Genomic DNA, 20094 nt, shown 5'->3' on the forward strand with positions numbered 1-20094 from the left:
TGTTTTTGATTAATCCCTTCACCTTTTTCATCTAACTCTCTCCTCCCCTCTGACAACCTGTCAGTCTGTTACCTCAAAAATTAAAAAATGGAACTGTCTTATGACTTGTGTCCCCATTATTCCACTTCTTAGAATATATTTGAAGAAACCCAAAACACTGATTTGAAAGAATGTATGCACCCCTATGTTCATTACAGCATTATTAATAATAGCTAAGATTCTAATAGCTAATGTCCACCCGTAAATGAATAGATTAAAAAGCTGTGGTACATTTACAAAATACGGTAGTACTCGGCCATAAAGAAAGAAATCTTACTCTTTGCGACAGCATGGAAAGACATGGAGAGCATTATGCTAAGTGAAATAAACCTGTCAGATAAAGACAAATACCATGTGATTTTACTCATAATGGAAATCAAATAAACAAAATAAATTAAATTAACCATGTATCTAGTATTTAGCCTGACATAATTAAGGTTAGCAGAGTTACTGTTATGTGTATAAATCACCTGCGCTTGCTTTTTCTTGACCATGCAGTTTTCATCACTGCTCCATTAGCATCTTCACACTTCCTCTCAGTCATGCTCTGTTAATATGTGTTTCCTTTGGAAGCTATATTGTATTTTGAGCTGAGGGTTTAAATAAATGGTGACTCTAATGGGAGAGTAGTTTGGGCACAATTTGCTAGAGATACTACGTGTCTAGAGCTCAATTTGGGCAAAAGAGTTCCAAGGTTGAGAGTATGGATTAGATTTACTAAATTCAAGTACCTCACATAAAATACCTATCTGTGTTATTTTACATTGGAAAATTATATAGTCATACAGAAGTATAAGAAAAACTGGATTGCATTTGAGTTAGCAACTTCTTTAAAATGATATTCTAGTGTAATAACAATGTGGACAACACTACTAGCCCTTCATTTTGTATACTTGGTTTTTCTTCTTGACATTATCTATGCAGTCCATTTCTATGCCCAGACCTGGACACTTTTGTGTATTGGACCTGATAAAACAATTCTAAACTTCTGTATATATTTTAGCTTGTAGCTACCTTTTATCAAGTTTAAAAAAACAAAAAATATCTACTTAAAAACTTAAGACTTCATTAGTCATAATTATGTTGTTTTGTATGTTTCTATTTTCTGTCCCCTAAATGTTAGAAATTCTGGAGCTATGTCTCTCCATATTGAATGGGTAATTTTATCCATTCATTCATTTCTGTGTGTCATGTACTGAGCAGAATAGCGAAGGTATAAAATTATATACTACAATGCTTCATATCACATACCATAACAAAGGAGATAGACATTACCAAATATGACAAGTATTGAAAGAAAAATGTGAAAAAATATGGAAGTTTGAGTAGATGGCAACACTTTCAACCAAGAGGGTTGATGAAAATCTCGCAGAAAAGGTAACTTAAGCTTGGTGTTATATATTGAATAAATGGGTTATAATCTAGGGGAGGGGGAAAGGAAAAAATCATTTTAGATATATGGAGTAACTAATACACAGGGGACATAAATTTGAAATAATGTCTTGTTTGTGAGAGAGTTAAGAAGTTTGTCAATATATTACAAGATTGTGTTAACTCAAATGAAGCTGCTTATTTACATCATCTCTGGAAAAAATATTGCAGATGACATTTTAGAGTATTACTAAAAACAGAAGATAATATCTATATCTCACACCCTATCTGAGTGCATGGTACAAAAAAGACATTCTCTGAGTATATATGGATAAATGCATATATATTTCACTAGGAACTAGTCTAAGATTGTGAGAGATACAGAAATCATGTAATATAAGAAAGAGTTAATGAAATTGTTTCATTTGAATTGGATGGTATTAAATAAGCCATTGTAAGATAGCTATTTTCAAACAATAAGCAAGGCAATGATTGTAAGAGAATGGGGTTATTGATGGAATATGAGTATAGTACTTTCTGAATTACATCCAGTATTTCTACTTCACATTATTACTACCTCAAGCCAATGGTTCCAGAAAGTATTTATAGATTCCATAGGGATATATTAGAGTGATATTTTGTTGACTCGTTCTAAATGTTCTCAGCAAAAGTCAAAGCCAAATGATAAATGAGTTATCCTATAAAATTCCTGATCTATTTTGTTTCATGCAAGAGCACTTTTAGGTAAGCAACAGCTTTTCCTGATATGGGCCCCTGTATACTCAAGTGCTCTAGGGAGCACCAGTTGTTTAATAAGTCCAAATTCCTTGAGACTATCTTTTCTTGTTCTTCTATCTGCTTGATAATGTTGCCTCTGAAATACTATGGTCATCCACACACAGAAGCTATGTCAACCTCAGATAGCTGATAGGACACCAAGACAACCCTGAGAAAATGTGGCAGTGCTTCATACTTTTAAAAGCAACAACAGTCAGCCCTGGCTGAGTAGCTCAGTTGGTTGGAACATTGCCCCAGACACTAAATGCTTGTGGGTTCAATTCTTGGTCAGGGCAATTACCTAGGTTGTATATTTGACCTCCAGTCAGGAGGCAATCAATTGATATTTCTCACATTTCTCTCTGTCTCTCTCTGTCTCTGTCTCTCTCTCGTTTCTATCTCTCTCTCTCTCTGTCTAAAAAAAAAAATCAGTAAACATATACTCAGATGAGGATTAACATTTAAAAAAATAAAAGCATCAACAGCTTAAATCAGATAATCCTTTACAAGACTTTTAGATAAACTTCAAGAAGAGAGAAAAGCTTAATCTTGAATATTTTATTGCTTCGCTTGACTCTGCTAATTAACCTTCAGGTTAACGGGTCTTGGCATCAGCCTAAGATTTTCAGTGGCTGCTGATTCAAGTTGTAAAAGGACATGGTGTTCTGATGTCAAGACAGATTAAAATCATAAAAAGACAGGGTGAAGGAACTAAGGAAAAAGCACTATGTGGACTTAAGGTTGCATATAGATTCACTGGATTTCAGAGCTGCAAAGGTATTTAAAGATCATCATGAATAAAGATACCACATTTATTTATCTGCTTTAGATGGCTGGTTTTTGGTGTTATGCATTAAGGAGGCTGCATAAATTATTAAATTATTTGAAAGGCTATCCTTCCTAGTTAGGAAAAGTTGGGTATAAAAAGCACCCCCATAGTTTAATTTTATTTAAGAAACTATATATTTAATTAGAAGGTATAGATTCAAATACTATGCTTAAGGATAGTATTTGTTTGCTAAATCAGAACAATAATGCTTGATTAATTAATCTGTCATGAACCAGATTTTGAAATTCTTTGAGCACACAATAAAAATAAATTCTGAATTCTGGAGAATAGAGGAATCAGTTATACTAGATTTGATCATTAGTGTTTTATATCTGGTAGCATTCTAGACCCCTGGAGATTTAAGGATGAGCAAAGTACATGAGCTTTCTCCTCTCATCGTGTGCACTGCATAGGTTATTGGGACATGGGTGGGGGGGGAGAGAGATGGATAGACAGGTGTCAGGTAAGATAAATGGTCACTAAAGTGAATGTATAATTTAAAACTGAGAGAAGAGCTGGAAAGGAATTAAACCTAAAATAAAATAATCTGGCTAAGACTTGGTCTAGAGAGGGACATTTCTGAATAAGCAATGCTTGAATCAGGTCTGAAGCACAGCATGGGCACAATGATACAGAAGGACAGAAGTTACTAGATCAGGTGGAACAGTGCTACATAGTTGACCTGGCTCTTTCCTACCACTCAAATTCTTCTCAGGTCATCTGTTCACTTGCTTTTTGAGAAAAAACATGAGTGACTGACTCTTACAAAGAAAAAGGGGGACAATGGTGTTGAAATAGAAAGAATGACATAAGTAAGGATGATGAAGGACCTCATAGAATAGTCTAAGGATTTTGGAAGCTATTGAATAATTTACAAATAATGCAGTTATAAGGAGATTAGATCTTTTTGAGATAATTCTTCTTGCAAAATGGAGAAGATGAGTCATGATACTCAATATATATATATTTGGAGGTTCTCAAAATACACTTGTGTGATCAAATATCATAACATCTCATGAATTAATAAGGCACACAAGCATGTGCACATGCACACACATACAAAACAACACATATACATGTACAGTTATTGACACGATGCCCAAATTACAAACATCATAGTTACATGTACAAATAAATGTAGGCAAGAAGGATCAAATTTTAAAACATAATATAAGTTCAATTTCTGAAAGTTTTTTTCTGGAGTTCTTATTAAAAGTACTGAATAACAAAAACCAAGAAGGATCTTTATAGATACATGTATGTTTCTAGACCTTCCAAGTTGACAAACTCAAGTTTTCAAAATTACAATCTAACAAATCAAATACATGATTGGATATTCTACAATCTATTTCTCTTTCCATACCCTCTTCCCACCTGATAATTGCTTCTTTTGAGGTGATCATCAGGTCACCTCGCAAATTTTCAAATAGGAAATTATGCATTAGAAAAAGTGTCATTTGGCTTCCGGCCAAGATAGAGACCTAGAAAGACATGCTGCATCTCCCTCCCTGATTAAGAAGGAATACTACTACCTCAAAACTAGAGATAACAAGAAGTTCCAAAAAACTGAGCTGCATAGAAGTCCGACAAACAAAGATATAAAGAAGAAATACTCATCAGGACAGATAGGAGGAGTGGAACCTGGGGCAGAGAGGATGCAATGTGGGGTGATGGCAGTAGTGGCAGCAATAGCAGGCCAGTGAAAAGTACAGTCACAGATTTTAAAAAGTCGGGAGGGACACCTGGGGAGTGCTCCCAGCACCAGACCAGACTACATAGTTCACAGTTCCAGCGCCGGGGAAAATCAAGTCTCATTGTTTCTGCCTGTGCAAAACAGTGGGGTTTGGGGTGGAGGAAGAAACTGCCAGTCTCTCAGTAGAGTCTCCTTGTTTAAAGGGCCCCCACAATCCTAGAACGTCCGCAGACCCACACACTCTGGGAACGATGGCCAGGGCAGCAGCTAGAGAGGTGCCAGTCCCACACGGAAGTGGGAGGAATGCCTGCAAAAGGGGCTAGTGCTGACAAAATGGCATTGATCACTCTCAGAGCCCTCCCCCAATACAGCATCAAAACATGGTGAAACAGGTCACCCATACTAACAAATACCTAAGGCTCCGCCCCTTACAATGTAATAGGTGCAGCAGCTCTACCTAAGACACACAGGCAAACAAACACAGGAGCCTGTCAAGATGAGGAGATAGAGAAGTATGGCCCAAAAGAAGGAACACATCAAGGTTCCAGTGGGAGAACTAACTGATGAGGAGATAGCCAACCTAACAGATGTAGAGTTCAAAACACAGGTGATAAAGATGCTCACAGACTTGACAGTTATGCTTAACTATAGCATAAGGGAATAAGTAAAGGCTATCTTAAATGAAATGAAGGAAAATCCACACAAAATCTATGATGAAGGGAAGGTAACCAGGATTCAAATAAATGATTTGAAACATAAGGACAAAAGAAAAAAAAAAAAAAAACAGCCAGTACAGAATGAGGAAACAAGAACTGAAAAAAATTAAGAGAGGCTTAGAAACATTTGAGACAACTTCAAACGTGTCAACATCTGAATAATAGGGGTGCCAGAAGCAGAAGAGAAAGAACAAGACATTGAAAGCTTATGTGAAATAATAATGAAGGAAAACTTCCTAAATTTGGTGAAGAAAATCGACATAAAAGTTTAGGAAGCACAGAAAGTCCCAAACAAGTTAGGCCCAAAGAGGATCACACCAAGACACATCATAATTAAAATGACAAAGGTTCAAGATAAGAGAGAATCTTAAAAGCAGCAGGAGAAAAGCAGAGTTACATACAAAGGAGGGCCTGTAAGACTAACAGCTGATTTCTCAAAAGAAACTTTGGAGGCAAGAAGGGACTGGCAAGAAGTATTCAATGTGATGAAAAGCAAGGACTTACAACCAAGATTACTCTATCTAGCAAAGCTGTCATTTAGAATGGAAGGGCAGACAAAGTAAAGCTAAGGAATTCATCATCACCAAGCCATTATTATATAAAATGTTAAAGGGACTTATTTAAGAAAAAGAAGATCAAAACTATGAACATTAAAATGACAACAAACAGAACTATCACCAACAGATTCTAAAAAATAAAAACAAAATTCAACTAAGCAAACCAGAATAGGAACAGAAACATAGGTATGGGAATCATTTGGAGGATTATCAGCTGGGAAGGGGGAGGAGGAGAAATGGGGAAATGGTGCAGGGTTTAAGAAGCAAAATTGTTGGTACAAAACAGACAGGGGTAAGTTAAGAATAATATAAGAAAGGGTGAAGCCAAAGAACTTATATGCATGACCCATAGACATGAACTAAGTGGGGTGGGACTACTGGAGATAAGGGGACTATTGGGTGGAGGAGAGCAAAGAGAAAAAATAATTGGGACTACTGTAACAACATAATTAATAAAATATACTTGAAAGAAAAAGTGTCATTTGCTTTTAAAAATTAGTTTAACTTTTGCACAAAATATAAAATTCACTTGGTAGTTTTTATGTGGTACATATGAATAATTTAATTTAGTATTTATAGCAACATATGTGAAAGATATTATACTAACTTGCAAGTAAAAGAATCAGACTCAAGGTGTTTAAATTACCCATAGGCACATTGTTAACTTGAAACGTGTTTCAAATGCATTGTGTTTGCTCCAAAGCTCTTAGTCTTTTACATGCTTGAAGGTCATCAGAAATTTAAACAAAATGCCACTTATTCTAAGGACAGATATTCCTTAGTGGAATTTTTAGCACTTCATGTGTTCATATGCTTAAAATAATGTTTTTATTACAATGCATAGCATCTTAGTATTGAACATATCTGTATTCTGGATTGAAAACAACAGTAACAAAAATAAGAGCAACAATTGGGCACTATGAGGAGGAACCAAAAAAAACTTGGAATTATCTCCTGGAGGGTGGGCCCCTGTACTACAGGTTTTACCCACTAGGTAAGTGTTCTAAGAACACATCTGGATCAGTGTTGCCAGAGGCTGCGTTCAGTTGCATTGAATTTTTTTGAAGACTTCCAACATGTTTGCTTGCCCATTTCATGATGGGTGATTTAGTAGTGCACCTGACCACATCACCATTTTTTACTAAAAACAAATTGACCCCTATGCTCCACCCTTTGAATTCACCCAATATTGCCCCAAGGGAATTTTTTTTTTTTTAAATGTCCTCAAAGGAGAATGTTTTGCCGATATGGAAGAAGTGAAACAAACAATGGCAGAAGGATTAAAAGGCATCAGATTTGACAAATTCAAAACCTGTTTTGAGCAGTGAAAAAGACATCTCAATAGGTGTATTACATCAAATGGAGAGTTTGAAAGTGACTGAAATTTAAACATATAAGTATAAATACACAACTTTTAGTAAATAAATTCCAGATTTTTGGGTCCCCTTTATATATTGGAATTCTCATGGCCTTCAATGTCTTTCAATCTTGAGTTGTAGTTAAAATTGGTTATTGCTGTGTTAAGGTACAGCCCATTCCTTTTCCTTTATATATAGTTGAGTATATTTTTCCCATTTTAGCTACTTACTTGTGCTGGAACAGTACCATTCCATGAGTAATTATTGGGATATTGAGTAAAGAACTATTAGTAGTAACTTAAGGGCCATAGATAAGACACAAAATGAGCAAGCTCTCATCATTTGCTTTGGACAGGAAGAGAGGTTATAAAACTTCAGTCTCCTGACCTACTGACCTGTTAATAAATCAGAAATGCTTTTAAAAATTTAATATATTATAACATTTATTAATTCACTTATTTTACATCCATTTATTTTATTTCTTCTATTCAACACATAAGCTTTTTGATTTATGAACTTTGAGTCTTGGTAAACTTAGTTTTCCATCTATCCTTTATCTCAGTATATCAAAGGGGCCAATAATGTCTTTTGAAATCACTTAAATATATCATGAGAAATCACAAACAATAGTGCTGTTTTAGAAATATGTTTTTAATTCTCCACCTATTACATATATGCTTAGAAGGATAGGTAAGGACAAATGTGTCTCTGTTTACTATATATTTCAGACTGAGGGGAAGCATTTGGCTGACATGGAAAGCATATGTTCATTTATTTTACTCTTCTTTAGTTTAGGGACTTAGTGTTCATCATTTTTTCAAATGTTATTCTGAGGATTTTCAGAATTTCAATGTAATTCTTTGTTACTAATATGTGTTCTGTTACCATAACATATCTCTAAACTTTATTTTTAAAATTTCAATGTAGAAACTTCCAGCCAAGATGGAGGCTTAGACTGACATGCTCTGTCTCCCTCCACGACTAAGGACTACAAGTACCGCAAAACCAGAAATAACCAGAAGTTCCATAAAATAAAACTACATGGAAGTTCAATGTATGAAGTTATAAACAAGTGGTGCTCGTCTGGATGGGTAAGAGGGGTAAAATCAGGGTGGAGGGGTCAAGCTGTGCTGTCAGTGGCAACAGCGGCAACAGTGGCAGGACTGTGAGAAATGCCAGGGGAGCAGTCCCAGCTGCAGTCGAGACCCATCAGCTCACAATTCTAATGCTGGGGAAGGCAGACCCTCATTGCCTTGGACTGTGAGGCCCAGAGGGCATGGGGATAGAGGAAGAGGCTCCTGGTCTCTCAGTGGACAATAACAGCAGGAATCCATCTTGGATCCCCGCCACCACACAAAGCGCCACAGTGTGGTGAGTAGCATTGCCAGGTTGTGACAAGTGCTCAGGGCTCTGCACCTGATAGTGTAGGAGGTGTGACAGTCCCGCCCAAGAAGGAAAGATAAATGAAAACTCTCAGGATGGCAGGGATAATGGTAGAGATACCAATCATGCAGCTAACCAAAAAGCAAATACGGGAATTAACCGATGAACAAATAGAAAATCTTTCTGAGGCTCAGTTCAGAGCTATAGTCATAAGGCAGCTTACAGAATTAACAAAAGATATTGAACAAGACGGGGAAGGAATGAAGGCTAGTCATGCTGAAATGAACGAAAACACATATGAGACAAGTGGTGAGGAAACGAAAACCAGAGATCAAATCAACAAATTGGAACATAGGGAAGGAACAAACAGTTGACCAGTGCAAAAGAGGAAACAAAAGCGAGGAATACAAGGAGAGGCTCAAAAACCTCTGGGACTGCTATAAGCGAACAAACATTAGAATTATAGGGTTGCCAGAAGGTGAAGAAGAAGAACTAGAAATTGAAAAATTATGTGAAAAAATAATGAAGCAGAACTTCCTGAACTTCGGGAAGGAAATAGACTTAAAGGTCCAGGAAGCACAGAGAGTTCCAAATAAACTGGACTCAGGGAGAACCACTCCAAGAAACATTATAATCAAAATGTCAAAAATTAAAGATAAAGAGAGAATCTTAAAAGCAGCAAGAGAGAAGAAGAGAATTATGTACAAAGGGGTCCCAATTAGACTATCAGCTGATTTCTCAAAGGAGACTTCACAGGAAGAAGGAGCTGGCAAGAAATATTCAAAGTAATGAAAAGCAAAAACCTACAGCCACGAATACTCTATTCAGTGAAGCTGTCATTCAGAATAGAAGTGCAGAGAAAGTGCTTCCAGGACAAAGTAAAACTGAAGGAGTTCATTAGATCCAAACCACTGTTATGTGAGATGCTAAAGGGACTTGTTTAGGAGAAGGAGGATCAAAACTATGGACATTAAATTGAAAACTGCATCACAACAACCAACAACAGAAGCTAAGGAATTGAAACAAAGGCAAACTAAGTAGGCAATGAGAGTGGAAAAAGAACTATACATATGGGGAACATATTGGGGGGAGGTCAGCAGAGAGGGGGAAGGGGGAAAAGGGAGGGAGATGATGCAGGAATTAAGAAGCATAGTAGGAGGGAATGGAATAGAGAAGAGGTTGAGAAGAACTATATGCACAACCAATGGGCATGGACTAAAAGGGCGGACAACTGAAGGGAGGGGTGTCACTGGGTGGAGGGGAGCAGAGGGAAAAGAAATTGGGACAACTGTAACAGCATAATCAATAAAACATTTAAAAATAAAAATAAAATTTCAATGTAGAAGTAATTTTTCCTTCATCATTCCATGATTGCATCTATTATGTTCATAGATATGTTAAATGTGTGTAACTATTTGGGCCAAAACATTTTCTTTTTCATACATTACTATCACTATCAGGCTATGGCCTGTCTCATATTCAGCTAGTAATTACATAGTAATGTCTTACCAAGACTACTAAACAGTGTGAAGTTTAGAACAGTGACCTAAAAGATAAAATCCACTAGGATTTCCTCATCCTTTTTTTGGTCCCTGATGTCTAAGAACTTTAATCCTTAGCCATTAATCATTTAAGTCCACAATTTATACCTACTACATTGCTATTCTCAGTGCAAGTATTATTTCTTTTCAGAGAAAACACAAAATAATACCCAAAGCTGATTCTAAGTATATTCAAGAAAAACATTTTTAGTTATAGCTTTGTGACAATTATTCACTAAAGCCTTATTTAAATAAACAATATATATCAAGATGACAAGAGGCACTAAATATTATTAATTGCATGTTATGTTGAATGTGTCACTTGAAAGGGAGAAATAATATATGCGAATAGGTAACAAACTATACTTAATAGAGAAAGATCAAAGATTATGAAAATATATCTCATTCCCTGGGATGGCGCTTTTAGTTGTATTCACTGAGAGTTCATTTTTCACCTATTTTGTTATATTTCAAAGGTTTGTGTTTGCTAATGTTGCCATTATCGATTTTAAAAAATGAAACTTTATTACTTTGAAGCGTGAAATATTGTAAAATATCTAGTTAAGATGAAAAATAGGTTATTCAAATTACATTATTTATAGTAACAGCAGTTTAATAGGTCTTTACTGAATAAAGTTTATTCTTTCTGCTTATTTTAATGTATCCATTTTTAAAAGAGATGTCTTATTTCTAGTCTTTGTCTTCAAGTATTACTTGGCTAATAAACGTATTCTCTACCTGAATTCACTGAATAAATCTGGCAGTAATTTTTATTAGTATCTTATCATGGCATGCATATAATGATTGGTACAAAAGTGTTTTATTCCTTAAATATTTAATTTCTAAAAATAGGGAAAATTTAAATGAGTGTGATTACCAGATGATACACATTATTGTGTTCTGTACAATATTATTAATGTAGATAATACGTACTAAAAACAAATAAGAAACAATTTTCCACCATCCGAATAAGCTTGCCTTCCCTCCCACCCTTTCTTCTTTCCTTCCTTTCTTCCCTTTCCTTCCTTCTGTCTAGTAATATTTTTGTTGCCAAATTAACAATAACGATTTCTATTTCTTTACATTAGTTTTCTCATGTCAACCTATGGTTGTTGGCACCAATTCAACACCAACAAGAATCTCAGTTCTGAGCGTGGTGAAGGAAACTTTACTCAGCGCAGTGATACAGCATGGCTGTGAAAACAACACTGCTGTGGAACAGCTCAATAGCCCTACAGGGCCGTCATGAAAACAGCATGGTTGTGAGGCTGCTTGGGGTCCACGCCCCCCTTCAGCTATGCAGGTCTGTTACACTCTGCTCTGGGATGATCTGGAGAGACACCTTGGGGATTTCAGCTCTAGCTAGGGAAAGGCAGTCTTCCGTAGAAAATGCCCACTCTCCAACTCAGAGAGGATCTGATTTATATGGACAGACGTCCCCACCCCTGGTTCCTGATTGGTTAGTCCTCATGCAAATGACAACATCAAATCTTTGCAGTTTGGTTGATCCAAAAGGCACTGTCTTGGTTAGTCAGAACAGAGGCACTCTGACTGGTCAGAGCTGCAGAGCTCTGATTGAATGGGGGAAGTCTCAGGCCTATTGGTTGGACTAGGACTCCACGAACTGGTTTACAAAGGTTGGTGCAGATGGCAGAAACACAGTGCAGGCAGGCAGTCTGCTGCAGAGGCAGGCAGTTCAGCCCACAAAGGCAGGCTTCTCCGGTGAGTGCAGTTTGTGTGGGAGGCCCCTGTGCCCAAATAGCTGCTAGGCTCTGGGTTTGGTTTTGTTTTGTTTTGTTTTAGCTTAGTTAGCAACCAGGAGCCCTTTTTGGTGCCCAGGGTTCACATTTAAAATCTATATAAAGTTAAAGAAAAAAATATTCAGAGACCCAGAATTTTCATACAAACATCATATATCTTTGTAATAAAGGTTAAACTTGTTTTCCCTAAACTTGGTATGCCCAGATTATCTGAGCAATAAAATAATTTGAAACCTAAGTTCTTAGTGTTATTGTTTACCCAATAACATTGATATTTCAAAAAGTATTACTGACCTGTAGGCATTGTATTCAGATAAATCAAACACCCAGTAACCCAAGATTCATTTCAAATCCTGGTTCTATTACTTTTTGGATAAATTTGTCCTCACTGAAATTCTTCAGAGAGTATTAATAACTATAAAATGGTAATAGTAATATTTAACTTGTAAGGCTATTTGTGAAAGTGAGAATTCTTATTTTAAAATACTTGGAAAATAACAGATGTTTAATAAATTTTAGTTCATAAAATTATGATGAATGATTATTAAATGGAGTATAATTGAAAATATTAATATGTTTTGATACCTTTTCTATATTCAGATTTGATTTTATACTTTTTATATATAGGTAAATGGCACTAAGTAGTTATTTCTAGTAGCACTCAAAATAGTAGTATTTTGTGTGCTAAACAATATTGCTTTCTTTTATTATTCTCTTTAGCCAAGGCCTAACAATTTTATGAGTTATTATCCAGGGGATACAGAGAGTATTTATAAAGTCAATTGAGGAAAATTCTAAGGTAGCTACATTATAAGAATCATAATTTTAGTTCTAGCTTTATTTAATTATACATAGCACAAATATGTACTTTGTTATCAATTTTAAATATCTCCCATAGATATAGATGTCATATTTTCAGGCTTTATGTCCTCATTGTTAGTTTGTTATCTGCTTATTAGGTATTACAACTTTATAATTAAAAATATATATGTATATCTATTGATCTGTTTTTTAATCTTTTTTATCTGTGTTTAGTTAATTTATTTTTACTGATTAAAATTTTTATATTTATTACAATTTCAATTTTTAATTTATTCAGTATATTCTATAAACATTCTTGTTTTCTAAAAAGAGGTAGATATGTTAATACTATTTTACATTGATTATTTACTTAAATTTATTATAAATATATGTCTATTATACAATATGTAATTTGAGAATATTTATATAGTTATGTTTAGTGGATAACAATAATTGTTCCCAGGGATAAAAAAATGGGAAATCTGATTATCTTACAACATATACATTTTCTAGGTAAACTGGTAGCTATTTTTAATAAATTAATTTTTTAGGAAGACCCTTAGAAGCTATATTTTAGAGATAAAGAAGTACACATTTTTTAATGTCACCTTTTACATTGATATTTGGCAAATGTTTTTTTAACTAAAAAGCAATATATGAGTATACAGAAATAGATTTTCATAGATTCAGTACCATTTTTAGACTCACTGATGTATGAATGAAGTTACAAAATATATTTGCAAAATTTTCCATTCTTTTACAATACATATATTATGTAGGGAGATATTTGTGCTAATTATTCATATTGATACTTTAACATTCTGTAGAAAGCATTTTCACAGGAACTGTAATGTTTCTTGTTTTATTCTTATTGTTGATCTATTCCTAAAACTATTCTCAATCTTGGAGGTAGGTTGGGTTTACTAAGGAAATATATATAGTTTCATTTTTAAAATTGTAGAGATACATAAAAAAGAGTTACACTCTTTAAAAATGTTAACGTTTGCTTTCTTTGATCAAAGAGAAAGTTTCTTCATATTTGTAGAGGAACGGCAGAAGAAATAGGAAACTAGAGCAGCAATTTCCAACCAGTGAGCCACAAGAATTTTTAAAACATGCAGTATCTGCCTTTTTAGTCAGGAGCACTGACCTCTTTTTCCTTAATTGTTGAATAAAAACATGACAACAGCCAACAAAATAGCCATCTGGTGTGAATGAATTGAATCAAACTTATACCTACTTTTTTTGTCAGATTGGCAAAAAATATAATTTTTTGGTGTGCCACAGAATTTTAGTAATTGGTTTATGTGTGCCCTGAGATGAAAAATGTTGACAATTGCTGAACTAGAGCACAGAGATTTATAACATTAAGAAATCATTGTTGTTTTGTTTCTGTTGGTGTTTCATGTTTTCGAAGACTACCTGGGTTCATTATGACACTGAGTTCCTTGTCTGAGTGTAATGGCTTCAAATGTTAAAAGTAAACTGTAGCATTATACCCATTATCCTCATTAAACCAGCTGAGGCAGTTGAGTCCTGGGTCATGCACCTTATTTAATATACTTTATGTATTTCTCAGGGCAAAATTTATCTTTCATTTGTTTATTAATTTTTAACTATTCATTATAAATATAAGTTATGCCAGGAATCTTCCTATGAACTGGTGGCATAGTTTCTCCAATGGATCTTACATTCCAATTGGTAGGAGAGTGGGGAAAGAGAAGTTACATAATATGTAAATATTATTTAGGATGGTAAAAAGTGTTGTGAAAAAGTAAAGCTAGAATCATCATCGGCAGCCATCCGTCTCGAGAGACGATGGTGTAGCTTCTTAAGAGTCTATCTGCACCGCCGAGAATGGTTGTGCAGTCCGACTCGGGAGTGACACGGTATCTGTCTCCTCCCGTGTTGAATCGACATCTTGCGATGACGCTGGAGTGTCCTCTCCAGTGAAGCTGAAGCTACAGAGCCTGGGCAGGGTGATATGGAGGGTCTGCTGTTGCCCATGCAGCAGACACCCCCTCTCTTCGCAGCTGAAGGGTCCAAGGGAAAGACGGAGTCAATACAGCTTGGCTTCAGGTGCGCCGCAGGAGTTGCCGGTGTTGACTACAACGTCAAACCGCCTTAGGGACTCCGGCTCCGGATTTTCTGTCGGGGTTTACTCCCTTAGCCTTTCCCCTGAAGAGGTATGCCGCAAGGCAGCGGAGGTTTTTTGGAGTCAGAGTTTTCCTTCTCTGATGTGCCCTGACTGGAAGATCGAACCAGCGACACTTAGCTCGCAGGCCGACGCTCAATCCACTGAGCCAAACCAGCCAGGAAAGCTAGAATAAGGCAGGGGAAATTACTGTTAAAACAGTTTGTTGTATTGGTGGTCAAAGAGGAGCGACTTCTCTGATGATGTGTTATCTGAGCAGTGAAATAAAAAACAGGAGGGAAATACATGGCTTCTGAGAGAAGATTGGCAGGGAAGATAGCAACTGCAAAACTCCAAAGTGGGCTAAAAGCTCTTCTGTTCTAGAAACAGTAAGAGCTCAAGTGAGGCTGATGTGACTGAGAAGCACAGAGATGGAAGCGAGTTCTGAAAGTCATTGCTTGGCCAAATTATGCAGGGACTTATAGACCATCCTGGTGACTTTGCTTTTCAATTTTGAAAAGGTGGAGAGTCATTGGAAGATTTATAGCACAGTCGTCGTCGGCAGCCGTCCGTCTCGAGAGACGATGGTGTAGCTTCTTAAGAGTCTATCTGCACCGCCGAGAATGGCTGTGCAGTCCGACTCGGGAGTGACATGGTATCTGTCTCCTCCCGTGTTGAATCGACATCTTGCGATGACGCTGGAGTGTCCTCTCCAGTGAAGCTGAAGCTACAGAGCCTGGGCAGGGTAATATGGAGGGTCTGCTGTTGCCCATGCAGCAGACCCCCCCTCTCTTCGCAGCTGAAGGGTCCAAGGGAAAGACGGAGTCGATACAGCTTGGGTTCAGGTGCGCCGCAGGAGTTGCCGGTGTTGACTACAACGTCAAACCGCCTTAGGGACTCCGGCTCCGGATTTTCTGTCGGGGTTTACTCCCTTAGCCTTTCCCCTGAAGAGGTATGCCGCAAGGCAGCGGAGGTTTTTTGGAGTCAGAGTTTTCCTTCTCTGATGTGCCCTGACTGGAAGATCGAACCAGCGACACTTAGCTCGCAGGCCGACGCTCAATCCACTGAGCTAAACCAGCCAGGGCCTTATAGCACAGTAATTTCACTATATTATCTGTGTTTTTTATTTTTTTTAACATTTGACTATAATGTTGAGAGGAAATTGTAGAATGCTGTATTAGTTTTCTATGGATGCCATAACAATTTGCACAAACTTGTGGGTTTACAAACCAATAAATATAGTATTTTACAGTTCTAAAAATAAGAAGTTGGACACCAATCTCAGTGGGTTAAAATCAAGGTGTCAGCAGGGTACATTTTTTTCCGGAAGCTCTAGGGGGAAATCCTTTTGTATCCTTGCCTTCTCCAGGCCACCCACTTTGCTTGCCTCCTGGGTCTTTTCCTCCACCTTCAAAGCCAGTAACTTGGGCCATGTGCTTTTTACATCTTTATTATTCTCTCTTCTGCCTTCTTCTACTTTCAAGATTGTGATTACAGTGGGTCTACTTATGTAAAACCTCACCAAATGTTAAGGTCAGCTGGTTTGCAAAGAATTTTGCCTGCTATCTTAATTATAGTAATCTGTCAATCAGTAACATATTCACAAGTTCTGTGGTTGAAGATGTGGGCATATTTGGGTGGTATTAGTCTGTCTATCAGAGATGGGATAAACGTAGAAGCAAAGTTGATAAGAAGGTTACTGAAATATACTATAAGAGATGCTGGTAACTGGCATAGAGTGAAAATAAAGGACATGAAGAAAAATGGTTGGATTCTGGAAATATTTGAAGGTATAGAAGGAATTTCCTGATGCACTATAAGTGCATTGTGCATGTGTGTGCTGGTGTGTGTATGTGTGTGTGCAAGAAGTAGAAAAATCAACCATAACCCCATAGTTTTAGGCCCGAGCATCAGCTGAAATAATGCAGTTGTGATTCCTCAGATAGGAGGGATGGGTAAAACTCTCTCTCTCTCTCTCTCTCTCTCTCTCTCTCTCTCTCTCTCTCTCTCTCTCTCTCTCTCTCTTTCTCTCTCTCTCTCTCTCATTCTCTCTCTATTATCGAGAAAAAAAATGTTTTGATTTTTGATCAAGTAATTTTGAAATGAATGTAAGACAAGGAAAAATAAATGTTCAGTAGCCAGCTGGAATGCAAACAGAGATGAGTTTAAGAATTGCATGTATTAATTTGGGAGCCTTCAAGCCGTGTGACAAATTAAGAACATCTAGAAAGTTTACATTGATAAAAAAAGAGAGGAGTTTCAAGTTCAGAGCCTTGGAGAACCCAGTATTTATAGAAAAAGACGATGAGGTTGCAATAAGAAAAGAAAACTTTAACAACTAGTGGGATAGCAGGAGGGACGATAGGGTAGCATCCCAAAGGCCAAGTGAGAGTGTTTCAGGAAGAAGGGAGAATTAACTATAACAAATGTGATGGATAATACTGAGGTTAAAACTGAGAACATTGATGGGATTTTGTAACATAAAGGTCACTGTGACCTTGACAATAAGTATTTGTGAATGGAATGGTAGAATCTAAAACCTAAGTGAAGTGGATTCTAAGAGACTGGGATGACAGTAAATAGTCAGCATGAGGAAAAAACTTCTACAAACTTTTAATTATTGGAAGAAGACAATTGAGGCTCAGGCAAGAAACTCAAGAGTTGTCAAAAGTTTTTAAACTTATTTTCTATTTTCCTATTTGAAGTATATTTTACAAAAGTGATTATCTAATATATTTTAATATTTAATGACAAACATAATAGTAGCCAGAAAGACTAGCATTAATCAAAGACTCATGTAGTGATAATCAGCTTATGAAATTGAACACCAATTTCCAGTTTTGTAACACTCCAGGTGAGCTTTCCCAATTATATACCACTTCTTCTGCTTAGAGATTATACAGACAATGTATTTTAATCATTTTCTATAGATTTATCTTCTGTGTAAGTATTCCTAAAAATGTTTTTATTTTACCTAAATTTGAATTTCACATAAATGGAATAATGTTTTTCCTCTCTCTCTCTTTATTTTTTTTTGTATAGTTTTGTTGCATTTTCTTTTTTTGTACACTGACATGGATAACTAATATTTCATTAGTGTTTAAACTTTATCAAAAATGTTTGTAACGCTTTTACATATTCTTTACTCAATATATTACAAATACTCATCTGAACTATTGCTTATGGCTAAAGGTAGTTATTTTGAATGCTTTATTATGAGGCTATAACTAAGTTTTTTCATCATTGTTCTGTAGATGAAATTTTGGTCATGTCCAGGTATTTGATATTTTAAATGTTCTTTGTGACATCCTTGCATATGTCTTCTTGTATAAGTTGTGCCATGTAATAGTTTTCTTTAAGCATTTTTCTAGGAGTGGAGTTGCTGAGGCATTGGATTTGTGAATGATCAATTTCAAGAAATAATCCAGCCCCTCAAGATGGTTTCACCAATTCATTCTACACCCCCCCCAAAACAGAATTATTTTCTGGAAATCAGAGCCCTTGTAGTATGGCTTCACCCTCTAGGTGAGTATTCTAGGAATACAGCTGGATCAGTGTACCAGCTGGCACTGTTGTGAGAGGCTGCATTAGGCTTCAGTGAATATTTTTGAAGACTCTTTCAATGAATTTGCCCATTTCATGGTGGGTGATTTACTAGCACACCTGCCCACACCATGTTTAGTGTTCAGCAGTAATTGATCAAAAATGACATGACCCAGTGCGCCCCTCTCCCTATTTACCCCATCTCACCCAAGAGACTTTATTTGTTTCTCCAGATGAAAAAAAATTCTTAAAGGAAAACATTTTTGCCAATGTGGAAGAGGTGAAACGAACAGCAGAAGCACTAAAAGCCATCAAAATTGACAAGTTCAAAAACTGGAACAGTGGAGAAAACATCTCGATCGGTGTATTGCATCGAATGGAGAGTACCCTGAAGGTGACTGAACTTTAAACATGGAAGTATAAATACACAATTTTTAATAAATAAATTCCATTTTGGGAGATATCCTTCCTTGTATAAGTTCTTGTCCATCTATGTATTCTCCAGCACATGCTATTTTCAGACCTTTTCTTTATTTTTTTGAGTAAATGGCATAAATTTTTTAAAGAAGAAGTGAAGGCTGATGGCTTTAATTTTATAATGGACTGAGATGATTTGAGACTACATTGGAGTTTTGTTAAGGTTTGGATTACCTCTGGCTTGCAACTGAGATCTTGGTGTTTTCACTGCAGCCTTAACATAGGTAGACTCTGAACTGAACTTTGTTGTTCAGCTCTGTAAAACAGAGAAAAATTCAGCTCTAGCTCACAGAGTTCTTTGGCTTAGCTCTGATATCCATTTGCTTGAAGCAGCTTCTCAATTTCACAGATTAAGTGGAAACCACATATGAGTGTATAAAGCCCCTCAACTTTTCCATCTCGTTTTATTTGATAACCAACTGCAGAAACTGTTCATTTCCTTTTCCCAAGCAGCATCCTTTTTCCTGATCAATAGTTGGGAAAGTAAAGGAGATCCTTGTCCAATATCACAAATCTGCAAATGCCGCCACTAGAAAGCAGATGGGGAACATCAGTTTTTTTTGTTTGTTTGTTTTTTGAATCTACATCCCCAGGGTCCCCATTGCTTCAATAGTTCTTCCGTGCAATTATTTTCTTTTTTTTTTAATTGTGGCTTTTCTAACAGTTCTTGTCTATTGCAAGTTTGTCTATGGCGAGTGTTTGTTCTTCCCAAATATTACATAATTTTAGTCTGTGAGCTCCTCTCCCTCCTAGTGGAGTGTCAGCTTTTGATAAGAATGTGTGTAAGAAAAATCTGGACCTTTATCTGTGTCATCCCCATGAAGTGGGTGAATGAATTGTGTGAAATAATTTAGAATTAAATTATCAGAAAATGAAAATTAAACATTCCTTATTTGACAAAACTATACCTCTTTTTTCTTTCTTTTTCTTCTTTTTTGCTTCTTAGATTTGGAGTTGGGAAGAGACACTCCCTAGAGAATGATTAACCACCCCTAAGAGTTTGAGCTCTGGGTGTGGGGAACTGACTATAGCTTGTGAATCATCACTTGTTGTATTAGTTCTGATGATTGTGCTAACAAACATCTTCACAAAACAATTCTCAGAATGGTACAGAC

This window comes from Furipterus horrens, unplaced genomic scaffold (genome assembly GCF_987537825.1).
Source record: "Furipterus horrens unplaced genomic scaffold, mFurHor1.1.pri manual_scaffold_2, whole genome shotgun sequence".
Lineage (NCBI taxonomy): Eukaryota > Metazoa > Chordata > Mammalia > Chiroptera > Furipteridae > Furipterus > Furipterus horrens.